The following is an 8,537-nucleotide window of genomic DNA, read 5'->3' as shown; positions in this document are numbered from 1 at the left end:
GGCTCGGGCAGAGCCACTACATCTGAACACCTGCCGGGAAGCCCAGCGTCTGCACAGGGCTGCACACACAGCCCGCCTAGTGCTGCTCTGGCTGGGGCTCCTTCTCCCTGTTCTGAGGCTGCCTCTTTTCTTTTCCTCCTCTCACAGGTCTCCCTGCTTCCATGACTCCATTTCTATCCCAAGCCCCTGAATGGTTCATCTAAAGGAAGTCCAGTGTCTGTGATAAGCCACTCAGGGCCCAGGTGAGGGGTGGGAGCAAGGTTTGTCCAAGACTTAGGGACAGGCTTTCTCATCTCCTGTCACTGTTTCTGGCTCTGCCCTGTGGAGCAAGACCTGTCCTCCTCACTGTGGAAACAGCCCAGGGTGAGGCCCACAGGATTCCCACCCCTCCTCCTGCCCAAAACACCACAGCCTGGACCTCAGTGCCAGGAGTGCCTTTTCCTCTGGGTGGGCACTGAACTGGCCAGCTTCCAGACCCCCCTGACCTCGGGTGTCGCTCTCTATCCGTGAAATGGCTGAAGAGGACCAGCCACAACAGGATGTGAGAGAGGCCCTTCACGTGGGCCCAGCAGGGGCCCGGGGTGCAGCTGCCGCAACCCCAGAGCTGGCACCAAACCCTTCTCCATCCACGTCCTTTTGGTCCCTGGACCAGAGGGATTGCCAGCTGCAGGCTGGGTTTGTTGCACGTTCCCCACACTGCCGTGGGGACGTGCCTTCTCTCTGCAGCTCAGCCGGGTGTGCAATTCTGCTGCTTCCCTGTCCTCCCACGCGATCCTAGCTCCTCTTAGCCTCCACAGTTGGGAGTGCTGGTCTCCCCAGACAGGCGGGCCCAGATGGAGGGCAGCAGGCCATGCCAGGGCCGGGCCTAGGAGCCCTGACCGTGCTAGGGACTCGGGCTGCTCAGGCTCCTGTCACTCATCGACACTGTCATGGGGGAGCCACAGGCTGGGTTTCGGCTGTTATCTCTGCTCTCTTGAGCATTTGGTTACCTCATATGGCCCTTGGTTTTTGCTCTTGGAAATCACAGAGCTAGTTGTGAGCAGTAGCCAATGAGATGATGAACATGACACCACTTTGGAAAGCAGACCGACCTGGGCAAGCTGTGTTAACAACCCAACTGTTCCCGAGGGAAAAACAACTGGAAGTCACAGCTCCTTGCTCCCGGAGACCTCAGGCCTATAGCTGCTCCTTTGCTGAGCAGTACAAGAAAGAGCAGCTTAGCCTTGTTCCCTGGGGTGGCCAGATCCTGGTCAGACCCCTGGGGATTCCCCAGAGCAAGTCGTAATGGCTTTATTGCACATATTTGTGGGGTGTGAAGGGGGTATCCAGGAGATGTGTCTCAGGAATTGGCTCCTAGCCCAGTGTGGCTGCCAGCTCTCCCCGCTCCCTCCCCAGGTCCCTGCCTCTGACCCATGAGGTCTGCTGCAGGAATTTTCCTCTGGTGGGGTGGGTGGGGAGTGAGTGGATGGCTTTCCTGGTAGGAAGGGGCGGGTGGGAGCGATGGCCAGGAAGGTGACCACTGTGTCTGAGCCTGCCGGCTGACGTCAGGGTGTGGTGTGCAGATGGAATCCGTTTGTCCAAAGATCATCGCTAACATCGGTGAATGTTTGCTGAGTGCTCAGTTCTCTTCTTTAGAAACAGGCCCTACCCACTCCCTGGGCTGCCCTCAGGAAAGGGGGGGAGCCAGCATCCTGTCCAGGAGTGACATTTCAGGTTAGACCAGGAGGGGCCCTTTCCAAGCCCACCATTGGGTAATAACAGCACTTTAAACCATATAAACACAGTCAGCTTTTGCCACTTATCTCAGGCTCACCGGGCTGGATTGTTATCACCCCTGTGCAGAGGAGGAAGCAGGCCAAGAGGTGAAGTGACTCGCCTCGGGCCATGAAGTTAATTAGTGGCTTAAGCCAGGGCTGCGTGCCAGTCTTGTGCCTCTTCCTGCCACAGCTCCCAACCCGGCCTGAAGAGGCTTGGTTCCCCCGGGTGGGCCGGCAGGGAGAGCGCGGTGGGTGCTGCCTGCTGTCCGGGCGGGCCGAGTGTCAGCAGGGGCGCACACACGCACATTCCTGAGCGCTCCCACTGAGGAATCCTTTTGAATTCCAAGCCAGGGCCTTGCCTGGGTCACTTAAGGTGACCCTGCTCTCCCCTAGGGCCTAACCAACCCCCACCCACCGACCCTGCCTCCTCAGGTCTTGCGAAGCCTACAGAATGGCTTTCGTCCTGTAGATGGGTGTGCACGGAGAGGCCTGCCCTCACCTGCTCCCGCCGGCCCTCTCCTGGCGGCACCGCAGCCAGGCTCAGGCCAGGACCCACCTGAGCCCTGGGGTGCTCTGTGAACAACACCTTAAAGGGGGATCTGCTCACAGGTGGAGGGGGGTTATAATGAAAGACCCCTGGTCCCCTAGAAAGACGGAGGAAGGCTGATGGGGAGGGAGAGCCGAGGCGGGTGTGCGGGGGCCTGTGTGGGCTCCTCAGGGCTCTTTAGCTACAGAGTCCAGGATAGAACCTTGTAGGTCCGCTGGCTGGGACCCATCCAGGGATCCCTTCAGCAGGATTCCTAGGGATGCTTATTAGGCTTCTGCTCGCACCCTTCCCAGGTCGGGAAGCTCACTATTTCTCAAGTCCTTTCTCCACTTGGGTGGTTCCTAAACTGCCTTTCTTTAGGTCTTAATTCTGCTCAGGGATCTCCACGCAGCTGAGACTAGTTTCCCATCCAGGGCGCTGCGCTTGGAAACCTGGCATCATCACTTACGGACAACCTCCCCTCTTCGTGCTCCGTTTGCTCGCCTGTGACACAGGGAGATACCAACAGCCCTTCTTCATGAAGCTGCAGTGGTCGGAATGGCTGCCCAGGAGGAACCACAGCACCTGCCCGTAGAGAGTAAGTGCCCAGTAAATGGCAGATATTTTCACCTGAATGTGGTTCTTTCCGGCATAACCAGAAAGGTGCCGCACCTCTGTGCTCTAGTTGGACGCAGAACTAAGTGTAGGACCCAGGCCTGAACCTCGCCTTCCTCCAGCTCAACATCTTCCTTGTCATAAACATACTTCTGCTGATGCCGCCTGAGTTAGCATTCAATTCATTGGCCCTTCTGGCTCTTGGGACCGTAGAGTTAGCCCAAAACCTCCAGGTCTTTGCATATACACATTTGCAGTCCTTGGCCTGTTAAATCAAAGTCTGAACCGCCCATTCATGCAGATGACATCTCTTGTTAGTTTTGGTCTGTCCTGAAATTTAGGCACCTGCTCCAGTGGTGACTGTGGAGGAGAGCAGAGATGGGGGCTGGGAGGAGGTTCTCCATGGGCGGCGTGGATCGTGAGGGTTTGCTGCGGCACCCTCAGCTTAGCTCTTCCGGGAGCTTCCCTCTGCCTGCCAGTGGCTGGTAGGAAGCCTCCCTACTGCTTGCCTTGCTCACCAGGTGGACCCTTCTCTTGGCCTGTCTGGGCCCAGGTGCTCAGGGACGGCCGTTCCTGCCCCGTGGCCCCTGGGATGCGTTGCTCACGCCCCAGGTGTAGGTTGTCGGTACGCTCATTCTCCTGGGATTATTCAAGGGGTGACTGAGCTGATGAGCAGTGCAGGAGGGGGGAGCCTTACCACCACTCGGTGCCTGCTGAAGGCTGGGGAGTTTCCTCAGCCACCTCTTTTGCCCCTGATCTTCCCCTTTATCTGTGAGGCGTGGTCCCTTGAGGGTCCCTCCCTGCCACCTCTCTCCACCTGTCCCCTTTTAGGCTTGCCCCATTTCCCTCTGGGTGAGAGGGCACCAGAAAGCGTGTGGCCAGGACAAGATGTAGGGGTGAGGCGATGGGGAGTTGGGAACCCTGGTTCTTGGAGCAAGAGGAATGTAAGTGTAGTGAAAGCACTAATCTTGACTGGGTGCTGCTTGGGCTGGGGAGAGCCAGGCAGCTGTGTCTGAGGGGGGCTTGAGAGGAGATGGAAGAAGGAAGGGGTGGGGGGCGTGGGACAGCAGGCTGAGTGGGGCTGGGGAAGGGTTTCCAGGTGTTCTCTGAGGCTCCTTGCCTCTCTGGCCCGAGGCTGGCTCTGGCCTCTTTCCTTATTGAGCTCCTTTCCTCTTGCAATTAAAGGGCCTGAGGAATATATGAATTCCTCAGTATTGACATATCGAGGTGAGGGGTGGATACATGATGCACAGTCATAGTTGTACAGTGGCCTTGGTTTCCCAAGCAAACGTTAGACACAGTGGGTCCAGGATTCAAAATCTGGGTCATAGGGGCCGAGTCCTGGCAAAGCCACAGCTCCCCGGAGCTCACAGTCCAGTTGGAAAAGTGAGGCTCCCACAAGGCAGATTATGGAAGACGGGCCTGTACCATTTGGTAGCTGTGTGACCTCAGGTAGATCACTCAGCCCCTCTGAATCTATTGCCTCGTCTATTAAAGGAAACTAATAACACTTACATCACAATATTCTTGTGTGTTAAATAAGAAAACGCACATAAAGTGCTCAGTGGGTGCATGGCCCAGAGCCCAAGCTTGGCTCTGTTAGGGTTGTCATAGCAACAGCCAGGTGCCGTGGAGAAACTTGCTGAAGGAAGTGAACCATGAGGGTTGAGGAGGATTCGGGGAAGGAATGGGGGAGTGTGGGCCCTAGCAATTAGCCTGGGGAATGGGACTGGGAACTGGGCTGCTGGGAGGAGAGGAGGTGGTGGGGCCCGGTGCCGGAGGAGCTGGGTTGGGGGTGGTTGGGGCGGTGGAGGCGGCTGCACTCCCTAGGCTATGGGACAGCAGGACTGTGTGCCTGCGTGAGGACCAGCGGGGGCAGGCTGCGGGGCTCAGACCAGGTGCGAGCACGCATTCATCCACTGGCTCAACAGATATTTATTGAGTACCTGCTATGTGCCTGGCATTGTGGTGGGTGCCAGGGACATAGAAGCGATCAGGACAGATAAAGCCCCTGCCCCATGAACTTACATTCTACTGGGGTGTGACAATTAGCCAGCAAATAAATGAAATGAATAAGTCAAGTTCAGGGAAGAGATAACCTTGAAGAAGATGCAGAAGGGGCAATGTGGGTGAGTGGCAGGTGTGGCACCTCAAGGAAGACCTCCCTGGGGAGGCGACATTGGAGCAGAGGTTTGAGTGCTCGGAAGAGGCTGAGTTAACAGTTGAGGGGAGGAAGTCCCAGACAGAGGGAACAGCAAGTGCAAAGGCCCTGCAGGGTTCAGGAAAAGTGAGAAGGTGGTCAGTTGGAGTGGGGGGGAGGAGGGGAGAGGGCACAGAGGGAGGATCCAGGCCACACAGGGTCCCATGGGCCCAGGAGGCCATCGGGTCAGCTACCGGAGGGTGCAGCGCAGAGATCTGACTTGAGTTTTAATAGGATGGCACTGGCCGCTGTGTGCAAATCGGCGTGGAGGGCAGAGAGGGTGTGCAAAGGGCAGAAGTGGGGACATTCGCTGGGAGGCACCTGCTGTAATCTAGGAGAGAAAGGGTGGGGCTCGGGGCCATTTGGCAGCAGTGGAAAAGCAGAGAAGAGGACAGATGTGGGATGTATTCCGGGAGTCGGTGCTGGAGTTGACAGGGGTGAGGTCTGGGGAAAGGGAAAGGAGGGATTAAGGGTGGATTAAGGAGGGCTCCGAGGTTTACAGCCTGCTCCTTCCTTATCCAGGCCAGGCAGGGACAAGTGCCTTTTATAGAAGCGGGAAAAGGGATGGGGGGGCGGGGGGGAAGAGGGACAGAACTGAGCTGGAGGAGGCCCCGGGGTAACTGGGCCAGGGGCTGAAGAGCAGCGTCCTTGGGGCAACCCAGAGCCGAGGGCTCCGCCACCCTCGCATTCCACAGGCCCCACCTTGCAGCTCCTGAGCCTGTGATCTGGTGTCTGTTCTCTGCTGGGCCAACTGGATGATCTGGATGCTGAGCCCCTATCCCCCCCCCCCCCCCGGGGCTTTGGGAGGTGAGGCCGCAGGTGAGAGAGCAGGCCTGGGGGAGGTCAGCACAGTGAGGGTGGTCCGCGCAGGCAGGGAGCCCCTGGGGGGCAGCCATCAGAGCCCTGGGCCAGCATTGAGCAATGATGACATCTTCTCCTGCAAAGTGACAAAGGTGAGACCCTCAGAAATCTTCCTGGAGCCTCAGGGTCACAGTCTTATCTTCCTGGAATCTGAGCGGAGTGGGGGAAGGGTGCGCAGACTTCATAGGAAGCTGGGCCAGGTTCAGCCAGACCCCTTCCAGACACCCTCAGAATCTGGAAAAGGGCATGCGCAGCCAGAACAGCAGTAAGGGTGGTCCGGGGACATCCAAGGCCTCTGGATCCTGCCTTTCTTCCATCACTGCTCCGTGTGTGAGGACTCCCGAGGGTGAGGTGCCCCTTCCTGCCCCACGCCTTGGTGTCCCTGTACAGTGGGTATGCGGAGCCAAGTCATCGGATGACACGATATTGGGGAAAATTTGTGTGGTTGCCCACCCCCTGCTCCCTGTCCTGGGTCCCTGGCCCCTACCTTGCCCCAGGTGTCCCACGCGAGCAGCCGTGCGCAGAGGGGAAACCCTAGGAGGCTGCGCACTGCCACTTCCGGCCCAGCTTTCCAGAACCCAAACTAGATTGGCCAGGATCTGGCCTGGGACCATAACCGCACCCATCTGAGGCCCAGTTAGGGGCCATAGGGTAGGAGAGGGGAAGGGGTCAGGCCTGGATCTGCTACCAGTGTTTGGTTTGAGAGTTTTGGAACAGGCCAGGTTCCAGCTCCTTATCTAGGCCCCAGGTTATTAGATTCTCTGGCTTTTGACATGCCTGAGCCTGGGACACAGGGCCTTTCCCTGCCACCCAACCCCAAACCCCAGCACTCCCCACCAAAAAGACCTGGTCTGTGCTGTAGTCCAGCTCAGTCCAAACAATCTCTCCCCCTACAGCCTGTCTTACCTGCGCAGCCCCTGCCACCCCTGCTGCCCTCACTCAGCCCATGTAGGGCCTCAGGAGGACACTGGGCACAGGGGCACAGGCCTGGCCCCTCCCAACAGGCCTGGGGTCTTAAAGGAGGAGACAGGTCATGAATGGGAGGGAGCTCCTGGAAGTTCGCAAGTGGGCCACTCTTTGCAGGACAAATTGAGGGAAGCTACGCAGATCCTCAGGGTGACCCTATGAACAGGGAACGAGGACTGGCCTGATGTCAAATGTCCTGTGCTAAAGTCGGACCACCTGTGTCCTCATTTCTGCCTTGAAAAAAACCTTAGGGCCTTTCCTGGCCCAGACCCAGAGGCTGTGCTGAGAGTAAGTCCTGGGCTATCCCTCAGCAAGCGCTTGGAGGGGACAGCCCCAGTGGAGACGGGGACAGGGAGGAGGGAAAGGAGGACAATTTGGAGGAGGGGTGGGGGGAAGACAGGGGAGGAGAAGGGGCAGGAGGAGGAGAACAGTGGGGAGGTCTTCCTCCTGGCCTGCTTAGGGAAGGTGTGAGCGTGCACACCGAAACACGCACAGATGCTTCCGTGGGCGAGCAGAAGTTTGTGTGTAGCACATGGCTGGCTGCAAGCGCATATATGAGCAGGCATGTGCCTGCGTATGGATGGGTGTCTGTGTGCGTACACCCAAACCATGTGAGTGTGGGGCTCTTTCAGCATTTTGTACCTTGAGCTGCACACACACACACGTATAAAGCATTGCCCAGCCACGGTATCTGGGCTGCACTCCAATCTATTCTGCTCTACTCAGTTGCATTGAAAAAACCCCCATCAGGATCTACCAGATGGACCTCACCACACTCATGGGACGAGACGCGAGGTTTGAAAGGCCCTGGGCGTGAGGAGGTCTGCCCCCGGAGTGGGCCAGCACAGGGACCCTCCATTATTAAACATGTGGCACATACGGAGTGGGGGAAGTGAAACCAGGGTGGGAGGCTCTGAAGTTATTTTCATCTTCTGGGAGCCTCAGACAAGCCCCTTGCCCTCCCCCAGGTGCCTCATATAAGGACACTGGGGCCTCAGTGCCCTTGCCAAGTGCAGTCACACCCTAGGTTCCCACACCCACCCAGCTGGCTTGGTCTAGGGGTCTCACACTCTGCTAATGAGTAATCTTCCTCCTGAGGCCTCTCCTGCCACACCACCTGGCCCCCACCAATCCTACAAAGGCCCTCTGCCAGCCCGCACTGCCCCCTCTCTCTCTTGCCCCAGTCACTGGGGGGAAGGGGACAGAGTTCTGTCCTCAGGAGCCCCAGTCTGAGGGGAAATACCTCAAAGACTCAAGACAATGGGGAAGTCACCTATAAGGGTCAGAGTCAGGCCATTAGGGAGGGCGGAGACTAGAAGCTATGGGTCGGTCCCGGGGGGCCTGAGGCCCAACTCTCCCTCAACGAAGGAGCCTCCGTCCCCAGATGCATACATGGAGAGATCAGCCTCGGGACCCCTCCTCATAATTTCACCATCCTTTTGTCACCAGCTTGGCCAATCTGTGAATGCCCTTTGCCCCCTGTGAAAGTCCAGCCTGCTGTGAGTGCCCACAGGGGATATCACAGGAGGTCACCCTGCCCCAGGTCCAGGTGGGGTTTAGGTCATGCAGGAACCAGAGGGGTCTGATGTGGAAGCGAGGAGCAAGGGCAGGT

The sequence above is a fragment of the Pteronotus mesoamericanus genome, unplaced genomic scaffold (assembly GCF_021234165.1).
Source record: "Pteronotus mesoamericanus isolate MK-2021 breed Mesoamerican mustached bat unplaced genomic scaffold, CSHL_Meso_final contig_20, whole genome shotgun sequence".
NCBI lineage: Eukaryota > Metazoa > Chordata > Mammalia > Chiroptera > Mormoopidae > Pteronotus > Pteronotus mesoamericanus.
This window is presented reverse-complemented; position numbering follows the sequence as displayed.